Raw genomic sequence first — 23,822 nt, 5'->3', positions numbered from 1 at the left:
TGGCTGGGGATGTTATACCCCCTACATTCCAAGATATCACATTAAGTGTCCCAGTCATTTGAGTAGTCACTAAGGGGGTGGGCACAGCAGATCTGTTTGTTAGTGTGTAGGAGGGGGGCCCCAACATGTGTAGAACTCAGTGTGGGGTGTAATACAGAGAAGGACTTACGGACACCACTGGTGAATGGCAACAAGTGCAGTGTATTGGTCACAGGTCTAATTGTCAGTCTCCGGTTCACCCATCCGCCGAACACAGCCCACAAACTTCCTGCTAAAAAAGAAGAGAGGTTAATGCATATATCAATTCCTATGTGTATGAGAAAAAGGTATCCCTTAATTAGAACATGTAAACCACCTGCTTCAGGAGTGAGAGAAGAGGAGAACAAACTAAATATAAAAACATAGTAAACATCAACAGTAATTTTAAATAACATGTCCCTTAGCGAACCAAGGGGTTCAGAGTTGTGGATGGTCATCCACAGGAGGGTCCATTCCTGAGATAAGAACATGTCCTGCAATGTGGTGGCCTGGAAAGTAGCAGCGGCCACTTTAGGGAAGGCACCTGTTTCTAAGGCCTCCCTGTACTTGCAACAGTTGTCCTGTCTAGGACCCATCACTCCAAGTAGGTCTTAGATTGTCCAGTGGTAGGAGTTGGGTTATGTGTCAGCATGCGGTTTCTCAGCATCTAGGTAGGATTTTAGTTCTTTGGGGGAACGGAAGAACTTATCCCCTCTGGGGGTTTGTAGCCGGAGCTTAGCAGGATACAGAAGCGCCACTTGTCTGCCCTCTTTATACAATTGAGAACAGTAGGGTGCAAACTCTTTGCGCAACTTGGATACATCTGCAGAGAAGTCCTGGAATAGTAGCAGCTTTTTCCCCTCATATAGAACATCTGCATTATGTGATCTGTATGCCCTCAGCAAGGTTAGTTTTTCTTGATAATTTAAGCACTTAAAGATGACCTGCCGTGGTCTGGTGGAGGCTGTGGTAGAGAGTCCATTATCAGGGCCGATGCGGTGTGCTCTTTCCACATCCAGTGGAAGACGATCCGGATCTACACCCAGGAGCCTAGGGAAGGTTAAAGCTGTGAACTCCAGTAGGTCTTTATTTTTTATATGCTCTGGGATTCCGACTATGCGGAGGTTATTGCGTCTGCTCCGATTCTCAAGGTCGTCTACCTTGTCTTGTAAAGCTTGGTTTTGCCATAACAGTTGCCTGAGAGAGGTGGAGGTGTCATTTTGGCGGTCTTCCATGTCTGAGATTCTCTGTTCCGTCTGGTTCATTCATGTAGAAAATTGGCGCACCTCACTGGTCAGGGTGTCCATACCAGCTTGGAGGGATTCCATTTTAGGAAGAAAAAAAGACTTTAATTCTTGCAGCAGGTTTGATGAGTCACTTAATGTTAGGCGAGAGGTGTTTGGAGACGGTGGATTTTCCATCTGAGTCTCTGTATTATGTCTTTGTCTCCTGTCTGTGTGCTTGGCTTTTTTTAGTTATCTTACCCTCCAATGTGTTGGATAGAGGTTTAAAGTATTGATCAACCTTCATAAGAAGTGCAGTAAGTAAGAGAAATATAGCAACAAAAGTTCAGATGAATGTTCAAAATTAGAGTTTAAGGCCCCCAGATGGCATTGTTGTATTGCAATTGGGGGGAGAGGGGTTTGAGATGTATGCGAGACAGAGCCTGCAATTGTATGGGAGACTGTAGCAAGCCTATTTGACTGTGGTGTGATCTGATATTGTAGCCTTAATTATGACACTTCAGCTCTTCAAGTTTTTTTTTTTTTTTTTTTTTAAAGTCCCACACTAATGCAAATAAAATGTTCTGCAGCTATCTCAAAGCTGGCACGGTGTGTTTCTTAATGCTGGGATGTGAAGCTTTGTTATTGTATCAAGCCTCAGGGACCTCAAAGTTCCAGTCAAATTGAAGTGCGCTACACTTTTTATTGGTTTAATCAAGGCAGGTAAGTAAAGACCCCACTCTCCCCCATATTGTCTCTGTAGTTCCCAGTATATACAGTATATAAGGGCCACTGAAACGATTAAGCCCTTTATGCCTTACCGGATTCTTATAGTCAGTGTCCAGTGTGCAGTTTCTGTGTGCTCAGCTTCCAGCATTACACCGCATACACCGTCTCTCCTGTGATCTCTCTCTCTACCGGAGCAACTTCTGGGCCCTGCTTGAGCCAGCACGCTTGTTAATGCTGAGGAGGCCCTTCCAAGTTGCGCAGCGTGGCGCAGTATAAAGTGCTTCTCGGGGCTAGGGCGATCTTCTGCCCTGCACGACTTCTTTTTAGCCAGTTGGGGTGTTTGGGGTAATAGAGGCGGGTAGCAGCAAATTTAGTAAGTTTTTTAGAACTGAGTTACGGAGCTCCTCTTCCCTGCTGCCATCCGCCAGCTCCGCCTACCGGAAGCGATCGAGCCTACTGTTTTTAATTGCTGCCCTTCAAAGGCTATCAGCCACGACTCATATGTGCTAAACCTTTTTCTTTAAATTCCCCCAAAAAATCTTTAAATCATTATGCTAGTGTAATCTAATTTTATTTTCTATCAGGCCTGTGTCTAACTGTCTATCTGACTTACAGAGCATACTGTTGTTAATTGCTGCCCTACGTAGCAGCCAGCCAGTGCCACCACTCATATGTGCACTGCTTAACATTATTTTAATATTAAAATATAAACTTTTAAATTATTTTGCTAGTGTAATCTAACTTAATTTTCTATCAGGCATGTGTTTTTCTCACTTACACAGCATACTGTGTTAAATTGCTGCCCTACCTACCAGCCACGACTCATATCTGCCAGCCTGTGTGCCAGGCCCAACTAGCCAATTAGTGCCACCAATCATAGTTGTTGTAACAGTATTGAAAACATGGTAAATCATCACTTTTTTGACTGTGAATCTGCAGTCTAGTAGTGCCATTGAATTGCAGTTCCCTCCTGCCTGCCAGCCTGTGTGCCAGGCCGACTTGCCAACTAGTTACACCAATCATAGTTGTTGTAACAGTATTGTTAATCTTTAAAGTTACAAATAGTTACAGTTTGCTCGTGCCATTGAATTGCACTTTCCTCCTGCCTGCCAGCCTGTGTGCCAGGCCCAACTAGCCAATTAGTGCCACCAATCATATTTCTTGTAACAGTATATTAAAAAATTTAAATCCTAATTTTTTTGACTGCAAATCTTGTCTCCTAGTGCCATTGAATTGCAGTTTCCTCCTGCCTGCCAGCCTGTGTGCCAGGCCCAACTAGCCAATTAGTGCCACCAATCATAGTTGTTGTAACAGTATTGTTAATATTTAAAATTAAACATTGTTCGATTGTGATTTTTGATTGTTATTCTGAATCATCAGTTTGCTCGTGCCATTGAATTGCACTTTCCTCCTGCCTGCCAGCCTGTGTGCCAGTGCCACCAATCATAATTCTTGTAACAGTATAGAAAAAAATTAAAATCATAAGTTTTTTGACTGCAAATCTTCATTCTCCTAGTTCCATTGAATTGCAGTTTCCTCCTGCCTGGCAGCCTGTGTGCCAGGCCCAACTAGCCAATTAGTGCCACCCATCATATTTCTTTTAACAGTATTGAAAAAATTGTCAATCATCACTGTTTTGACTGTGAATCTGCAGTCTACTAGTGCCCTTGAATTGCATTTTCCTCCTGCCTGCCAGCCTGTGTGCCAGGCCGACTTGCCAACTATTTACACCAATCATATTTGTTGTCACAGTATTGTTAATAATTAAAATGAAAAAATTTTTGATTGTTATTCTGAATCATCAGTTTGCTCGTGCCATTGAATTGCACTTTCCTCCTGCCTGCCAGCCTGTGTGCCAGGCCCAACTAGCCAATTAGTGCCACCAATCATAGTGTTTTTAACAGTATTGTTAATATTTAAAATTAAACATTGTTCGATTGTGAATCATCAGTTTGCTCTTGCCATTGAATTGCACTTTCCTCCTGCCTGCCAGCCTGTGTGCCAGGCCCAACTAGCCAATTAGTGCCAGCAATCATATTTCTTTTAACAGTATTGAAAAAATTGTAAATCATCACTGTTTTGACTGTGAATCTGCAGTCTACTAGTGCCCTTGAATTGCATTTTCCTCCTGCCTGCCAGCCTGTGTGCCAGGCCGACTTGCCAACTATTTACACCAATCATATTTGTTGTCCCAGTATTGTTAATAATTAAAATTAAAAAAATTTTGATTGTTATTCTGAATCATCAGTTTGCTCGTGCCATTGAATTGCACTTTCCTCCTGCCTGCCAGTCTGTGTGCCAGGCCCAACTAGCCAATTAGTGCCAGCAATCATATTTCTTTTAACAGTATTGAAAAAATTGTAAATCATCACTGTTTTGACTGTGATTCTGCAGTCTACTAGTGCCCTTGAATTGCATTTTCCTCCTGCCTGCCAGCCTGTGTGCCAGGCTGACTTGCCAACTAGTTACACCAATCATATTTGTTGTCACAGTATTGTTAATAATTAAAACTAAAAAATTTTTGATTGTCATTCTGAATCATCAGTTTGCTCGTGCCATTGAATTGCACTTTCCTCCTGCCTGCCAGCCTGTGTGCCAGGCCCAACTAGCCAATTTGTGCCACCCATCATATTTCTTTTAACAGTATTGAAAAAATTGTAAATCATCACTTTTTTGACTGTGAATCTGCAGTCTACTAGTGTCCTTGAATTGCATTTTCCTCCTGCCTGCCAGCCTGTGTGCCAGGCCGACTTGCCAACTAGTTACACCAATCATATTTGTTGTCACAGTATTGTTAATAATTAAAATAAAAAAAAATTTGATTGTTATTCTGAATCATCAGTTTGCTCGTTCCATTGAATTGCACTTTCCTCCTGCCTGCCAGCCTGTGTGCCAGGCCCAACTAGCCAATTAGTGCCAGGAATCATATTTCTTTTAACAGCATTGAAAAAATTGTCAATCATCACTGTTTTGACTGTGAATCTGCAGTTTACTAGTGCCCTTGAATTGCATTTTCCTCCTGCCTGACAGCCTGTGTGCCAGGCCGACTTGCCAACTAGTTACACCAATCATATTTGTTGTCACAGTATTGTTAATAATTTAAACTAAAAAGTTTTTGATTGTCATTCTGAATCATCAGTTTACTCATGCCATTGAATTGCACTTTCCTCCTGCCTGCCAGCCTGTGTGCCAGGCCCAACTAGCCAATTAGTGCCAGCAATCATATTTCTTTTAACAGTATTGAAAAAATTGCCAATCATCACTGTTTTGACTGTGAATCTGCAGTCTACTAGTGCCCTTGAATTGCATTTTCCTCCTGCCTGCCAGCCTGTGTGCCAGGCCGACTTGCCAACTATTTACACCAATCATATTTGTTGTCACAGTATTGTTAATAATTAAAATTAAAAACATTTTTGATTGTTATTCTGAATCATCAGTTTGCTTGTGCCATTGAATTGCACTTTCCTCCTGCCTGCCAGCCTGTGTGCCAGGCCCAACTAGCCAATTAGTGCCACCAATCATAGTGTTTTTAACAGTATTGTTAATATTTAAAATTAAACATTGTTCGATTGTGAATCATCAGTTTGCTCTTGCCATTGAATTGCACTTTCCTCCTGCCTGCCAGCCTGTGTGCCAGGCCCAACTAGCCAATTAGTGCCAGCAATCATATTTCTTTTAACAGTATTGAAAAAATTGTAAATCATCACTGTTTTGACTGTGAATCTGCAGTCTACTAGTGCCCTTGAATTGCATTTTCCTCTTGCCTGCCAGCCTGTGTGCCAGGGCGACTTGCCAACTATTTACACCAATCATATTTGTTGTCACAGTATTGTTAATAATTAAAATTAAAATTTTTTGATTGTTATTCTGAATCATCAGTTTGCTTGTGCCATTGAATTGCACTTTCCTCCTGCCTGCCAGCCTGTGTGCCAGGCCCAACTAGCCAATTAGTGCCACCCATCATATTTCTTTTAACAGTATTTAAAAAATTGTCAATCATCACTGTTTTGACTGTGAATCTGCAGTCTACTAGTGCCCTTGAATTGCATTTTCCTCCTGCCTGCCAGCCTGTGTGCCAGGCCGACTTGCCAACTATTTACACTAATCATATTTGTTGTCACAGTATTGTTAATAATTAAAATTAAAAATTTTTTGATTGTTATTCTGAATCATCAGTTTGCTCGTGCCATTGAATTGCACTTTCCTCCTGCCTGCCAGCCTGTGTGCCAGGCCCAACTAGCCAATTAGTGCCAGCAATCATATTTCTTTTAACAGTATTGAAAAAATTGTCAATCATCACTGTTTTGACTGTGAATCTGCAGTCTACTAGTGCCCTGGGCCTTGAATTGCATTTTCCTCCTGCCTGCCAGCCTGTGTGCCAGGCCGACTTGCTAACTATATACACCAATCATATTTGTTGTCACAGCATTGTTAATAATTAAAATTAAAAATTTTTTGATTGTTATTCTGAATCATCAGTTTGCTTGTGCCATTGAATTGCACTTTCCTCCTGCCTGCCAGCCTGTGTGCCAGGCCCAACTAGCCAATTAGTGCCAGCAATCATATTTCTTTTAAGAGTATTGAAAAAATTGTCAATCATCACTGTTTTGACTGTGAATCTGCAGTCTACTAGTGCCCTTGAATTGCATTTTCCTCCTGCCCGCCAGCCTGTGTGCCAGGCCGACTTGCCAACTATTTACACCAATCATATTTGTTGTCACAGTATTGTTAATAATTAAAATTAAAAAAATTTTGATTGTTATTCTGAATCCTCAGTTTGCTCATGCCATTGAATTGCACTTTACTCCTGCCTGCCAGCCTGTGTGCCAGGCCCAACTAGCCAATTAGTGCCAGCAATCATATTTCTTTTAACAGTATTGAAAAAATTGTAAATCATCACTGTTTTGACTGTGAATCTGCAGTCTACTAGTGTCCTGGGCCTTGAATTGCATTTTCCTCCTGCCTGCCAGCCTGTGTGCCAGGCCGACTTGCCAACTATTTACACCAATCATATTTGTTGTCACAGTATTGTTAATAATTAAAATTAATTTTTTTTGATTGTTATTCTGAATCATCAATTTGCTCGTGCCATTGAATTGCACTTTCCTCCTGCCTGCCAGCCTGTGTGCCAGGCCCAACTAGCCAATTAATGCCACCCATCATATTTCTTTTAACAGTATTGAAAAAATTGTCAATCATCACTGTTTTGACTGTGAATCTGCAGTCTACTAGTGCCCTTGAATTGCATTTTCCTCCTGCCTGCCTGCCTGCCTGTGTGCCAGGCCCAACTAGCCTATTTGTGCCACCAATCATATTTCTTGTAACAGTATTGAATTTTTTTTTAATCATAACTGTTTTGACTGTGAATCTTCAGTCTCCTAGTTCCATTGAATTGCAGTTGCCTGTCTGCCAGCGTGTGTGCCAGGCCCACTTGCCATTTCCAACTAGTGCCACCAATCATATTTGTGCTAACAGTATTGTCAATTTTTTTTCAAAATAAATTTTTGGACTAAGAAGCATGACTCAGCTAGTTTAATCTAATTGCAATTGCCTTTCTCCCAGTGTGTGTGCCAGACAGGCCCATTTGCCAACTATTGCCAACAATCATATTTGTTGTCACAGTACTTCTAATATTTAAAAAATTAACAATTTGTGACTTTTAAAACATCTGTCTTTTTTTTGTTGTCAGTCTCACAGCGTATACTGTGCCCACTTGCCCAGTGCCACCACTCATAATTTGTGTAATAGTATTGTCAGTGTCCATTTAAAAAAAAATGACAGGCAGAGGCAAGCCACCCCGCAGGTTCCGTGGTCGTGGTCGTGGTGCTGTGATTCCTTTAGACCCTACAAATATGCACATTGTTCAGACGCCGGGTGCCAGGGGGGACGCAAAAAGTTCTGAGGAGGACCTAGTTGAATGGCTAACACAGGACACCCAATCTTCTACAGCTTCCGCTCCTAGTCCTCCTAACCTTGACGCACCATCTACGTCCAGCTGTGCTTTGGGCACGTCTCAATTGACCAGTGCCACTCGCCCGCCTGTCGCCACCACCAACACTAGCACCACAGCCGCTTCACTTGATCTGTCACAGGAGTTATTGACACATCAGTTGGAAGAAATGAGTGATGCGCAACCATCATTGACAGAGGATGTAGATAACAGTGATATGTCTCAGTCAGGCAGCATTACCAACATGGAGGTACGGTGTGATGATGATGATATTGTACCCGCTGCTGCTTCCTTTCTTGATGTGTCAGATACAAGTGAAGCAGTTGATGATGATGTGTCGGTGGATGTCACGTGGGTGCCTGGTAGAAGAGAAGAAGAAGAGGGGGAAAGTTAAGATGGGGAGACAGAGAGGAGGAGGAGGAGACGAATTGGAAGCATGGGGAGGTCGTCGCAAGGAGCTAGTGGCACAGTCAGACAGCATGCATCGGCACCCGGGGTCAGCCAAACAGCACGCCGACGCCCATTAACGCATGCTGTTGCCACCACCAGAATGCCGTCATCGCAGAGCTCAGCAGTGTGGCATTTTTTTGTGTGTCTGCCTCTGACAACAGTGATGCCATTTGCAACCTGTGCCAAAAGAAACTGAGTCGTGGGAAGTCCAACACCCACCTAGGTACAACTGCTTTGCCGAAGGCACATGGTCTCCCATCACAAATGCCGATGGGAAGGACTCCCAGACTTTTATAAAATATGTTTAACATCTATAGACATGATAGTTATACTTGTTTTGTTTTACCTCTTGTGGCACATCAACATAATACCCAAAAGGCCATCACAGGCACCAGGACACCACACATAACCATTACCATCAACACGCTCACAAAGATCAAAGAGACATGACCAACACCTCCCCCCTCCCCCCTCCCCCCTACACATCCATACTCATACACACATATTTTGCACTGCACCCACCACATCACTTGCTTCCCTGCACCACACACCAGACACTGCTACAGCTTAAACAAGATACATTAGCACATAACATAAACTCGCATTGCAATCATGCACACTAGTCATAGGCAACAGTCTAGGGACACCACCCCTAGTGTTTTTCTCTTGTTAAATTGTTATACTTGGTTTTGATTGTAAACATTGTGATTAACAATGCACAGTCTTGTTTTACTGATATTATCCTGACCCCATCACGTGGCACAGTGAGGATACAGCTTCCCTTTCCTTTACTCTATCAAACCCCCTGAGCCAAAGCCTTCTATATTCCTTTCCTCCCCTTTCCTTCCCCTTCCTTCCCTGACGTCTAGTTTCCACTTCCCCCCTCTAGGAAAATGAAACCACATACAGCTAGAGACACTTCACACGGCATTAAACTGATAACTGTAAATGTCAAGGGAATGAACAACCCAGGGAACAGATCCATAGTACTTAATGACCTACAGAGGATGGGTGGGGACATAGTTCTTCTCCAGGAAACACACTTTAGAAAAGGCCACAAGCCTAAGTGGTTTCAAAAACACTTCACACAGGTTTACTTTGCATCAGGCACAACCAAGAAGAATGAGGTGGGAGTACTGTTTCATGCGGAGACCTCTTTTCAATCCAATCAGGTGGTAAAGGATCCGGAGGGCTGCTACATCATTATCCCAGACCTTTTGTTCAACAGACCTGTAACCATTGTAAACCTCTACTCCCCAAGCTCCCTGCAAGCGCCCTTTTAAAAAAACTAGAGCGAAAGATACTCAAAGAGCAAAAAGGAGGCAATTTCAATGTCCTGCTGAAACCCCTTCTTGGACACCTCCGATGGCTCCTCCAGCACCACCTCTAAGACACTCAAAGTGATCATCTCTCCTAAGAGATCTGGCGGTCCATGATGTCTGGCGTATAACCCACCCAAACACAAAAGATTTTACTTTTTTCTCCTACCCACATAACAAGTCTTGATTGATTATATCTTTGCTGACACCCTGGGCCTGATGCTTATATCAGATAGTGCCATTAATCCCATTACTTGGTCAGACCACGCACCGGTCTCTTGCTTAATCCACTGGCCAGACTCCCCGGCTTCCTCCTATGTGGGGAAACTGGACTATACCCTGATAAATAATCCTGCTACCCAAACTGAAATCGCCAAACTACTACAGGAATATTTCCAAATTAACTCATCTGATAACCTGCCCTTAACCACTGTCTGGGAAGCACATAAGAGCGTCCTCCATGGCGAGCTTATCAAAATTAGGGACAAACAGGGGGCGGAGCCAACTGCCAACATGGATGGTCGCTAAACAATGGAGCTCTGTTCAACAGTGTACTGAAGAGGCTAACTACTACTTATAATCTGAATATCAACTATTACAACTGCCTCCTAACAGCTCATAGACTACTCAGAAGCCTTTTAGTATCTCTGCAGACCCAATTGCTTCAACCATAACTGTGAAATTTAGGATCATAGGTCCTAAGACGCACGGCCTTGAATATGGAGGGATTTTACACTGCAGTCCCTACTCGAAAATTTGGAATTTAAGATGGACGCCTATTTTGAGGATCTCATCACAACCTGCAGTAGGGCAGATAGTGACTGCTCCGCCTGGCCTAATAGAGAAGTGCCAAATCCCAGAGGTAAAGGAGACCGAAACAAAACGGGTCAGAATAGGCCGCCTTCAGACAGCTTTGAGCCCGAGGTGGAGATCCCACCGCATCCGGTAATGTTTGAGCTCAGTGAGAGTCAGCCTGTAGCAGCAGCGGAACGTACGCTTAAATCCATGAGGTACAGGGATACAGAGACTCAGATTATTAGGTATATATCCCCGGTTTCCTATGTCAATAACCTGTGCCCTGACAAGCCTCTGGCGTCTATGTACTCCGGGAGTCTGGAAGCCCACGATATTACTGCCTTTTATGAACATAATTGTAGCGTATCACACTTCTCTCTCCTTCAATATACTTGCGACATAGCATCGTACGATCTCAGCACATTGCCTCAAGGACTGTACAAAGAAATTGGGAAACGCCGTAGATGGATAAGCCTTATTGACTGTGATCTGCGTTTGTTAAGGGAGGGCATAGGCTGATAACTTTGAATTTGCAGCCTGAACTAATCGCTGGGTATTTTTTATTGGGGCATTTTAATGAAAGCTGGACAGTTTGATATTTGGTAACTGTACACTCCTTTAGCAGACTTAACATATCCCTCCCCAGGTCTATTCTAAGTCTGTAACAAGTTTTTTGCACTTTTTGTTGATATGTTTTTGTGCACACACTGCTGAACATCTAAGTTTCATGTTATAATTAAGCATTTGTCTATATGAGTGGGTCAGAGAGAAAAGTAGATTGACTTTTTGGTTCACCTACCCTCTCTTCTCAGGATGTTCTTTTATGCTCTGCGTTTGGACATAATTCTACCTGTAGGAATGTTCCCAATAGCACTAATGTGTTCTATCACCCTCACACTCCACTTTCCCTAAGGCATATTACATATTTGAGGTCCTGTAGTATATTCTGGACCTTGCATGTTCATGTATTATTATAATTAGCCATTATGCTATCTATGAATAGACGCTCACAATAAGGTTATGCATACTACTCTACTGCATTGCGCTCCTCTCACTAGCATATATCACACGATATAGGTCTTTTTAGGCTTATTTTAGAGGGGTCTACTAGCCATATTTAGTATCTGTGCAACTAACTTCCCCTTACTAAGTCACACAGTGAAATATCCTCCTGCTTACTCCTGTGTACATTGTACAATTAAATTCTTTCCTCAATGACTAAACTAGAGGTAATCACAAGCCCCCTAGCATACTTCCCAGCAGTGTATGATGGTTATAGCCCATGTATTATAACTTACTCCTAGAGTGCCAAGAACAGAGCATGAGATGAAAGCCACTTACTTCCTCTTTATATCCTATTATTTCCTACCATCCCTTACTCTAGGTTGCACAGGGGATTGGACTGTTTTTGAAAGTGCTTGGCTGTAAAACTATAATAATGGTCATGTAACTCCAACCAACTGGCTTGAGGCAAGATAGGCTCTAGTGATTAATTATCATTAGCTTTCTCTTCCTGTTACCCTCATAAGAGATACATAGCTTTTATATGACATCTCCCTATAGTGGTGTTATTATTTTCTCTTTTAGCATTGGAGAAGTTTTCCTTCATAATCTCAGAGCAAGCATCGGTTGCATACACAGTGCCCTGATCTGGGACTTCTGGGGTTAGGAACTGCCCCTAAAACAGTTCATTATATAAAACCCCTGTAGGGGCTATAGAGTAATTCTCCTATAATTTATTTGTATAGGCATACACTACTCAGGGCTTATTCCTGCTGATTTCAAGCACTTATATGTTTATGTATATTATACAACAGCGTTATGTCCTACTAGCCCAGATGCCATGCTTCCCCAAAATGTGGATGATTTACATATATGCTCACATTCCAATAGCTACGTTATTGCTCATATTTCTTTTTACATAGATCCCCATATTTTATAGCATCATAGGTTATGTTTATGTTTCTAGCCTAGTCTTTTCTAGAGGTGTTATACCCATCTTACATAGGGGATGCATGAGGGTATATCCATATCCATTTCACTAGTCAGCCTAAAAGCTCCTTGGTCTTAACTTTGACTCAATGGTAACTTTTAAAAATGCATTTAATACACTTCTCTCACGAAACAGACTGTGTTTTCTTATTATTATGTAAAGTGTTGTTTTATTGCGGTATTTTACACTCTAATTTATAAGATGTGCAATGTATTCATTGTTTGCATCTAGTTTGGTTACATACAACGTTATTCTATAATTATTAGTTGAGCATCAGTGTATTTCACCTTATTTAGAGCCTTATTGACTTCTAGAGGCACTACTATACTGTTTAGCTGAACTACAAGCCTGTTCTAGCACAGGGTTCAAATTGAGATATTCTGGAACAAGATTTTCCCATATACACTTTTATGATTCAAGGCTACGGTTCAGGACAATTGCTACTAGGATGTAATTTATTGAATAGGACCTGGTTGTTATACTATTCCTGAGGTATTCATGCTACCTACAACGGCACTGATCGTTTTACTTATCTTGTAATGATGCAGTTCACTATGTGCTGTGATTCTTTGTTAAAGCATTTCTGTTATTCATGACTTATATATTTACCTTGCAAGCTATTACTGTTTTATAGTAGCCCCTAATGTAATGTAAAGTATTGTCCCATTGTTTATGTGTTATAATATTACACTCTGCAAACGTTAGATATCACCCTTAGTATATGTATCCCTATTAAGCCTCTATATGTACTTCCTTCACTATTTTACAACACTGAGGGGTTATTAAATGTTAATGGATTTTGAGGATGTGTGGAAAAGCTCATAGCAATGTATATTTTGTCACCCCTACTAAGTTTATAGCCAATCATAGCCTTTTTTGAAAACACATTTCAGAATTATAGACATACTTCTATGGGGTGATGTTAGATACATATATTTGTTATCTTTAGCTTACAAGTCTCCTTTTCACACCTGTATCTTGTAAACATACGACTAGAAATGAGTTCATAAATGGTCCTACCTACAGCATGTTAGTGTCATGGTATCCTATATGGCTCCGCTCCCCATTCCTTCCCCCACCTCACTTTGTGCGGCTCTTGCACGCTGAACTCCCTTTCCCCCCACCCCATTAATTTGGTCCAAAAGCGACCAAACTAAAATTAATCCACACTTGTCCGAATTTTCCTAGAATAAATTGCTTTGTGCTTGCTCGCTATGGCAATATGGGGATACTATTAGCTATGTATATAATATAAAAATGAGGTTCCATTACACTTCACTAATTTTCTAGATTCGCTTGTCTTATAATATTACTTTCTTCTACTAGACACTTGATGTAAATTTCCTTAGCTACAATACTGGTGATGTGAAAGTCAGATATAGCTGTATATTCAATAGTCATTGTATTTATGTTCTTCCTGAGTTGCTCAGAAACCATGTCCAAAGACGTTATATCTCTACTTTCTATCTTGCATATATTTTGGAGTAGTTAATATATGTCTTAATCTTATGTTTTCATTGTTATTGGAAGAATATTATATGTACTGTTTCTCATAACCTCAATAAAAATATATTTTTAAAAAATAAATAAAAAAATAGGGACAAACAAAAGAGATCAAGGAGGGAGAGACACCTCAAATCTGCACACAAAGCTAACCCCCTGAACACCTCTCTCCTACCAGAATTAGCACAGGCTAAAATTAACCTTCTAAACCATCTACAGGTGGAACACCAAAGAAAGGCACTCCTCCTAAAGCAAAACATTTATGATCAAAATAACAAGACAGGGAAAATGTTAGCTCGAGCCATTTCCCGACAGAAACTTAACTCCTTTGTCCATGAGATCATTGACTCTCATGGCAACCCCCAACATGATGCGAAGAACATAGCCAAGACCTTTAGAGATTACTATACTGCACTCTACAATTTGCACCCCAACGTCATGGCTCCTTCAAATGCCTCTCTTAATACGCCTGCCCCCCCTCGATACAATACCTCGATACATAGCTATCTAGGGTCGATGTGCCATCCCTCTCCAAGAAGGAAAAAGACTCCTTATAAGAGCCTCTCACCCTCACCAAAGTCCTAGACACTAATAAAGACTTGCCCTCTGGAAAAAGCCTGGGCTAAGACGGCCTGGTATCCAAATATTACAGAACATTTGCCCACATTCTCGACCCCGCCTCCAAGCAATCATTAATTCCACATTGGATACGGCTTCCCTCCCAGGATCCATGTTAGAGGCCCACATAATTGTAATCCCAAAGGGTAAATCCCCTACTAAACCTGAGAACTTTCGCCCAATCTCCCTACTCAACTCGGACATAAAAATTCTAGCCAAACTCCTAGTGAACAGGATTAACAAATACCTGCTGCAACTTATTTCCATTGACCAAGTCAGATTTATCCCTAGTAGGGAAGTGAGAGATAACACCTTAAAAGTTTTGCAACTGATCACCCATGCTCGTAACTCCTCCACCCCTCTGTCCCTCCTTTCCACAGATGCCAAAAAGGCGTTTGACTGCGTCAACTGGTCTTTCATGCATTTTACCCTAACAAAAATGAATATAGGCCCGAAACTCAGAAATCTGATCTCCTCATTATACTCCTCGCCAAACGCCAAAATACAGGTCAACGGAGTGTTGTTGGAACCCTTTAAAATATCAAATGGAACAAGACAGGGCTGCCCTCTCCCCCCCCTCCTTTTTGCTATCTCAATAGAACCCCTAGCTAGCACAATAAGGGACAACCATTAAATAGAAGGCCCCCAAATCCAAAACTCAGTACACAAACTGGCCATGTAGGCAGACGATGTTCTGCTCACCCTAACTAACACCACTCAATCACTACCAAAGGCAATAAAGGAGTTTGAGCACTATGGCTTGGTCTCCAACTTTCACCTCAACAAATCTGAACTCATCAACATTAGTGAGCCTCACATGACATTTAACACCATTAGGAGACACAGCCCTATAAAAAAGTTGTAGACAAAGAAATCCGCTACCTAGGTATAATTATTAAACCCTCTCTACCAGACCTAATCGAATCCAACTACAAAATATTAAAAGATGAAATTGTATCTGACCTATCTAGCTGGAAAAAAAACATATCATGGTTGGGGCGTATCAATATAGTCAAAATGAACATTCTGCCCAGAGTTTTGTATCTGTTGCAAACTATTCCAATATCACCAATTACCCCTCACATTCAACATATACAGACTGCAATAGAAAAATACATATGGCAAGGAATTAAACCTAGGATCAATAAACTTACACTTTACAAACAGAGATCAGCAGGAGGACTAGGGGTACCAAACCTACACTCCTACAGACAAGCCATCTCACTACAATGCATTATTGAATGGAGTCAAAACATATCACACAAGACCTGGGTGAAACTAGACACTGACATTCTTAAATGCAACAATGCGGATTCCCTGGCATGGACTCCGCATAGACACCGCCCTCCCCAAGTGTCCTCGTACCCACTACTAAAAGCGACTCTGACCACTTGAGATAAGATCGCTGCCACACAGAGCGATATCTCAACCACAATCTCCCCCCTATTACCGATATGGGACAACCCGTCTTTGGGCATCCACACTCCATCGTCAATGAGGCCTACGTCCCCCTTAAATAGGCTAGTCATCTACAATGCCCTGACCCAGAACAACCTTAAAACACAAAAAGACCTTATGGAATGGGATCCAGTTCTGTTTTCCTCCTGGTTTCACTGTGCCCAGTTATCCCACTTTATCGCCACACATAGACATAAATCTTCAATCCTCAGACCTCTGACACAATTTGAAACACTATGCATACAATCAGCCCCGCCCAAGCACCTCATCTCACTCTTGTACATCATGCTCCACTGCGATGGCCATAGCAATCTCCCCTCGTATGTGCAGAACTGGCACAAAGAACTAGGGCTCGAATTAGAACCCAAGATGTGGCTAAAAAATTTTGAGGGCACCAAAAAGTGTTCCATATCCACCAGAACCCAGTAAACCCAATACAAATTCTTGAGCAGGTGGTATTTAACTCCTCAAAGAGTGAAAAAGATATACCCTAACACAACAGGTAGGTGCTGGAGGGGCTGTGGACAGGTGGGTTCCATGCTACACATTTGGTGGGATTGTCCCAAACTGGTGGGCTTCTGGATGGAGGTCTTCACTGAAATCAAAAGCAAGCAACAACAATTCATCCAGATCCCACACTCCTTCTTTTTCACAACTTTCTAAAACTCATGAGCCAACACGACAGGGCGCTTCGAATTGTTATATTAAATGGAGCTAAAACTCTGATTCCCCAAAATGGAAAACTAATTCAATACCTGGTATTTCAGTGTGGAGGGGGCTGGTCTCCACGCAGCTCCAGCTCGAAAGATATCATTATCTTAAGATAGGTAAGCCCGACCTACATGAACTAATGCTCCTGACCTGGGAGGGAAAACCCATTTAATGGAAATGTTAACTCACTGTACACACTGACACTGCCTGAGGCGTCTGACCTGGATCCCCATTCCACCCTTTTTCCTATTCCTGCGCTGCCCCTTATTCCCTCCCTTTCCTCATACCACTCCCTCCCCCTCGCCCCCATTAATGCTACATCTTCTAACCAAAACAGATTGTGGTTCCTCAAACTGATTAATATTTACTGTCCTGATTCTAAGCTTAGAAAATGTTAAAATAAAGGCAAATCCTATTCACGGACCAATTGCAATAGGGGTATTGCTGTTATAGACTTTCCTCCATAGAAGAGGATCTTTGTAATGCCTGAAAGACATTTGCACTTCTTATTCTACTAAGGGGGCTCGCCCTACCTTAACCCTCTTCGGAGACTTGACTTGTTTGATTTACAATTGTAACAACAATATGCATTTGTCTGTATCCCCTGTTTACTTGATTTCTAATAAAGATTTGCTTTATAAAAAAATAAATAAAATAAAAAAATATTGGAATCCTGACTTTACTCCAAGAGTATCCCTTGGATTTACACCAATGAAGAAATTTACACCATATCTTATAGTAAATCTTTCTAGTAACAGGCTTACGAGCCTGAATCATGGTCTCAATGACGAAAATCCACGCTTAGATAAAAATAAGCATTCAATCTCCAAGCAGTCAGCTTCAGAGAAATGAGATTTGGATGAAGAAAAGGACCCTGAAGTAGAAGGTCCTTCCTCAGAGGAAGTCTCCACGACGGTAGAGACAACATTTTCACTAGGTCTGCATACCAGATCCTGCGAGGCCACGCAGGAGCTATTACAATCACCAACGCTCTCTCCTGCTTGATCCGAGCAATGACTCATGGAAGGAGAGCAAACAGAAGCTGATTCTGATGACTGATTGCAGCAGCTCCGGACCTCTAGGATGACTCTCCATTGATGCCGAGGATCGCACAGGAAACTGCTATAAGCTGCATCACGAAAGTGAAAACAGCGCACTTTTAGCATTCACTGCTGCCTCAGAAAGGGATCCGCCTCTCCTATGATGATAGGGGCGGTCCCGGCGGATATAATCTTTTCTTATTCAGACTGGCATAAAGTTTCCCAGCCTATACGAGCATAACACATGCAATCACTAGTCTGACCGGCTACTTCTAAAAACCGTATTAACAGTGACCACATTTTAAATAAAATTACTGAGCCACCACTGATTCTTAAGATCCAATCTCTCAGATGTCACACAGTGCCCGCTCCCTACCTTTATAAATCCCGAACTTCAGGAATGCAAAAAGTCCCATTTTAAGTGCAGACTAAAACTGTTTTAGTGCCAAAGCTCTTCTATGGTCTCAATGACCGACTCAGAAAATCCACGCTTAGATAAAAATAAGCTTTCAATCTCCAAGCAGTCAGCTTCAGAGAAATGGGAATTGGATGAAGAAAAGGACCCTGAAGTAGAAGGTCCTTCCTCAGAGGAAGTCTCCACGGTGGTAGAGACAACATTTCCACTAGGTCTGCATACCAGATCCTGCGAGGCCACGCAGGAGCTATTACAATCACCGACGTTCTCTCCTGCTTGATCCGAGCAATGACTCATGGAAGGAGAGAAAACAGAGGAAAAAGGAACTTCCAGAGCATCTATCAGTAAGGCCTGAGGATCCCTTGACCTCAAACCGAATTTTGGAAGCTTGGCGTTCTGTCGAGACACCATCAGATCCAATTCCAGTACCCCCATTTGATGGTTAACCTGGAGAACACTTCCGGATGGAGTTCCCACTCCCCGGGATGAAAATCTGTCTGCTTAGGAAATCCGCTTCCCAGTTGTCCACTCCTGGAATGTGGATGGCAGATAGACAGCAATTGTGAGCCTCTGCCCACTGAATTATTCACGCCACCTCCTTCATGGCTAAGGAACTCAGAGTTCCACCTTGGTGGTTGATGTAAGTCACTGAGATTTTGTTGTCTGATTGGAACCTGATAAACTGGGCTAAGGCCAGCTGAGGCCAAGCCATCAAGGCATTGAAGATCGCTCTCAACTTCAATATGTCCGTAGTCACAATCACCCATGAGGGTCTCTGAAAGCATGTCCCTAGAGACAGATGTTCTAGAGAAAGCCACCATGGAAGAGAGTCTCTTGTTGATTGATCTAGAACTATCTTCTGAGACAGGTCTGCATAATCCCCGTTCCATTGACTGAGCATGCATAACTGTAAAGCTCTCAAATGGAATCGAGCAAAGGGAACTATGTCCATGGAAGCCCATCATTGATAGGGAATCTATAAAGGTTCATAAGAAGACCACTTTTCCATTAACCTTCCATCCGTGGGAATGAAGAAAAGACAACAAGATCTCTGTGTGAGATTTCGCTAGTTGAAAAGATGGCGCCTGAACCAGAATGTCGTCCAGATAAGACACCACTGCAATTCCCTGAGACCAAATTACTGCCAAAAGAGCTCCCAGGACTTTTAAGAAAATTCTGGGAGCTGCGGCAAGGGCAAATGGAAGAGCCACAAACTGAAAATGTTTGTCCAGATAGGCAAATCACAGAAATTTGTGATGATCCCTGTGAATGGGAATGTGGAGGTACGCATCCTTCAGGTCTATGGTCATCATGAACTGACCCTCTTGCACTAAAGGAAGAATGGAACGGATAGTCTTCATTTTGAAGGACGGCACTCTGAGAAACTTGTTAAGAAACTTCGGATCTAAAGTAGGTCTGAAAGTTCCCTCTTTTTTGGGAACCACAAACAGGTTGGAATAGAACCCTAGACCCTGTTCCTGTACTGGGACTGGAACTATCACTCCCAGGAGGGAAAGATCCTGTACACATTTTAAGAACAGAAAAATAGAAAAAAAGCACTATATTAGTGTGTGCCAGAGTGAAAATATTTAAAACTGCAATGCAGATATAAATGTACAGAATATAAATGTTCATACACGTGCATACAAAAAAACAGATAGTTGTGCAAAAAATAAATTAAAAAACAAAAGTCCAGAAGACAATTTCATCTAAAGTCCCAAAAAAAAGTTTAAATAAAACCTTGACCGGTATCAGGACGAAAATACAGTCTCTGGTTTGATGATAAGTTGAAAGTATAGGCTGCTTGTCTTGGGACTGAGTGATCGGTCAGTGCATCTATAGGAAGGACAAAAAAAGACAGCGCCTCATTGTGCAGACAAACTTCAGAATGCAAAGTTAAACTGGAAGCAGATAGAGATATACTCACAAAAGGACTGGCACTCTTATGAAAAGAAGTGCGAATGTGCGGGCTGACATTCAACAGCAGTCAGTACGCTGAATAACGGATCCTCCAAACTGTTCAGAAATGCAGCCGTGGACTCGCCTCCATGGTGTACAGGAGATCTTCAATATCGGCAACAAATACCCCTTTGTGTCTGGAGCAAGAGGAACAGTCCGCTATGAAAAGACGGCTTGTAAGTTTAAAAGCTGACCCACAGTAGCAGGGGGAGACAGTTAAGATATGAGCCGTAACAAAGTATATACTTTTAAAAACAAAATATGTTTAATTGTAACGAGCTTAAAATTACAATTAGTTACAATTAAACATTCTGCACAATGAGGCGCTACATTTTAAGAACGCCTCTCTTTTTATCTGGTCTACAGATTATCTTGAGAGGTGGAACCTGCCCCTGGGAGGAAAGGTCTTGAATTCTAATTTGTAACCCTGGGATACTATGTCCACAGCCCACGGATCTGGGCCATCTCGTATCCATGCTTGTGAAAACAGAGAGCCTGCCCCCACATGATCTGATCCTGGATCGGTGGCAAACCCTTCATGCTGACTTAGACTCAGCTGCAGGCTTCTTAGATTGTTCCCCTTGTTCCAAGACTGACTGGGTTTCCAAAAAAGGCTTGGACTGTTCCTGCTTGGTAGAGGAGGGGGAAGACTTACTTCTGAAGTTACGAAAGGAATAAAAATTACTCTGACGTCCTTTCAGCCTATTCTTTCTATTCTGAGACAGAAAAGATCCTTTACCACCCATGATATCAGAAATAAGTTCTACCAAACCCAGCCCAAACAAGGTCTTAGCCTTGTAAGGAATCACCAAAAGCTTAGATTTAGAGGAAACATATGCTGACCAGGATTTCATCCATAACGCTCTACGCGCCAAAATCGCGAAACCAGATATTTTGGTTTCCAACTTAATGACCTGCAATGAGGTGTCAGTAATAAAGGAATTGGCTAACTTAATGGCCTTTATCTTATGCTGTATCTCCTCCAAAGGAGTCTCTGCTTGGAGGGACTCAGACAAAGCGTCAAACCAATATGCTGCCACACTTGTCACTGTAGCAATACACACCGCCGGTTGCCATTGGAGACCCTGATGAATATACATCTTTCTTAAGAAAACCTCCAGCTTCTTGTTCATAGGGTCCTTGAAAGAGCAGTTATCCTCAATAGGAATAGTAGTTCTCTTGGCCAGAGTAGAGATTGCCCCTTCCACCTTGGGTACCATCTGCCACGACTCCTTAATGGAGTCAGCCACCGGGAACATCTTTCTAAAAAATGGAGAGAGAGAGAAAAAGGAAATCCAGGTCTCTCTCACTCCCGGGCAATAATCTCTGTAGCATGGCCTGGCACTTTAAACACCTCTCCAGAGGAGGGGACATCAAAGTATCTATTTAATTTACTAGATTTCTTAGGGTTGACAACAACAGGGGTATCAGAGTCGTCCAAAGTAGCCAAAACTTCCTTTATCAAAACACAAAGGTGTTCAAGCTTAAATCTGAAGGAAACAACTTCAGCATCAGAAGAAGGAATTATACTATCCGAATCTGAGATCTCACCCTCAGAGGCTACCAAAGTATCTTCCTCTTCAGACTTATGAGAAAGAGCAACTTTGTAAGCCTGGACTGAATCAGAAACCTTACTATCTGATTCTCTAATTTTCCTCTTGCGTCTTCCCTGAAGCATGGGGTTGGCAGCAAACACCTCAGAGATTGCGAGGAACCGCAGGGCACTGCATGTGATGATGATAAAGTTTGGGATGCTTAAGGAGAAGGCTGTGGCATTACTTGATCAACATCATCCTGAGAGAATGGTGGCTCAGAAACAAAAAGTCTATCTTTGTACATTAGATTTCTTTCAATACAAGAAAAACAAAAAGGGCAAAGGAGGTTCCACTTGGTTATCATAACAAAGCTTGCACTCTACAGAAGGCACAGCCTATTGGTCCATATTGCAAGGAAGTTTAACACACACACACAAAAAAAAATGTTTTTAATATAAATACTGTCTCTTTAAGATAGTGATTCCCAAAGCAATCAAAATCCCTTAAAAGGAATATAGAACAGACCTTGCAAAATCAATGCATAAATTTAATTGACCAAAGTGAAAATCTTTAAACACCAAAGCTCAAAAAACTTTTATAACTGCCCTCTACACCTCAGCAATAAGCTGAGGCGCCTACCTGCCTCCTCTGCACCGCAAAGCTGATTCTGACTCTGATGACTGATCGCAGCAGCTCTGGACCACTAGGATGACTGTCCGTTGATGCAGAGGATCGCACAGGAAACTGCTATAAGCTGCATCATGAAAGTGAAAACAGCACACTTTTAGCATTCACTGCCGCCTCAGAAAGGGATCCGCCTCTCCTATGATGACAAGGGCGGTCCCGGCGGCTATAATCTTTTCTTATTCAGACCGGCATAATGTTTCCCAGCCTATACGAGCATAACACATGTGTGACAGACCCTTCGGTCAGGACTGAAAGTGTTAACTTTATTTTCTAACCACAAGTGGCTGGCTCCAGCTACAATCTAATTAATGCTTAGCATTCTATTGTTTGATCACCCCCAGAGAGAAACGCCTAAGTGATAAGGAGAGTCAAGAGTGTCCTGTGGTTGAAGTGTTTAAGTAATATAATCCTATTGTATCATGTCAAGGGCGCTTCTCCCTTTTATCTAATGTACAACATTCTTTCAACCCCCATCTGAGGGGGGGGTCAAAAACCTGTATAAATCTGTGTGCTGCCTTCAAATAAAGTTGTTATCCTGTTTTAAACCTGAAATGTGGAGCTTGGTCTCATGTTTGCAGGGAAACTGATCAAGGTTGTGAAGTGCTGATTCTGTATGCAGGACATTGTTCATCTGGTATTAACCCTTGGTATACAGTTGGTACCGTAACATTGGTGGCAAGCGACGGGAGAATCCTTATCGCCCAAAGGAGCAACTACGGATCCAGACCGAATGGGAACACCGTATGAAAGGCTAAAAAGAGCTACCCTTAAAGACCTGCTAGAGCAACGGGGCCAACAAACCAGTAACCTCAGGAAGAGGGAGATTATTGCAAGACTGTCCGAGATGGACGGAGTATCAGGGCACGAAGGAACCAATGAGCCCAGCATGTCAGACAGAACCCCCGAAGAAGCAAGCTTTGACCGGGCGGTCAAAATAAGACTGGCACACTATGGCCCCAACCCATCTGCGGAAATTATCGACCGGGTCATAGCAGCTGTGGAGGCCAACCTACTTCGCCAAAGCGGCGCTGCAGCAGTCCAAGTCACCGCAACCCCAGTGGAAAAGAGAAAAGTGCATTTTACCGCTTTTAAAAACTTTCTGGAAACAGAAGGAGAGATTGATGGGTACCTTGCGGATTTTGAGAGACAATGTGCACTACACCAGGTACCCGCAGAGGACTGGGTCACGATATTATCCGGAAAATTATCCGGCCGGGCCAGTGAGGCTTTTCGGGCCATTCCAGATGAGGAAGTTGGGGATTATAATACTGTGAAAGAGGCTCTGCTCTCCAGGTATGCGGTTACACCGGAGGCATACCGGAGGCGGTTCAGAGACACTGTTAAATTGGCTGGCGATTCCTACGTTGAGTGGGCATGTAAGGTGCACCGCACAGCATCGCACTGGATGGCGGGGTGCCA

This window comes from Bombina bombina, chromosome 2, assembly GCF_027579735.1.
Source record: "Bombina bombina isolate aBomBom1 chromosome 2, aBomBom1.pri, whole genome shotgun sequence".
Classification (NCBI taxonomy): Eukaryota; Metazoa; Chordata; class Amphibia; order Anura; family Bombinatoridae; genus Bombina; species Bombina bombina.
The sequence above is the reverse complement of the archived record's forward strand: the minus strand, read 5'-3'. Positions refer to the sequence as shown.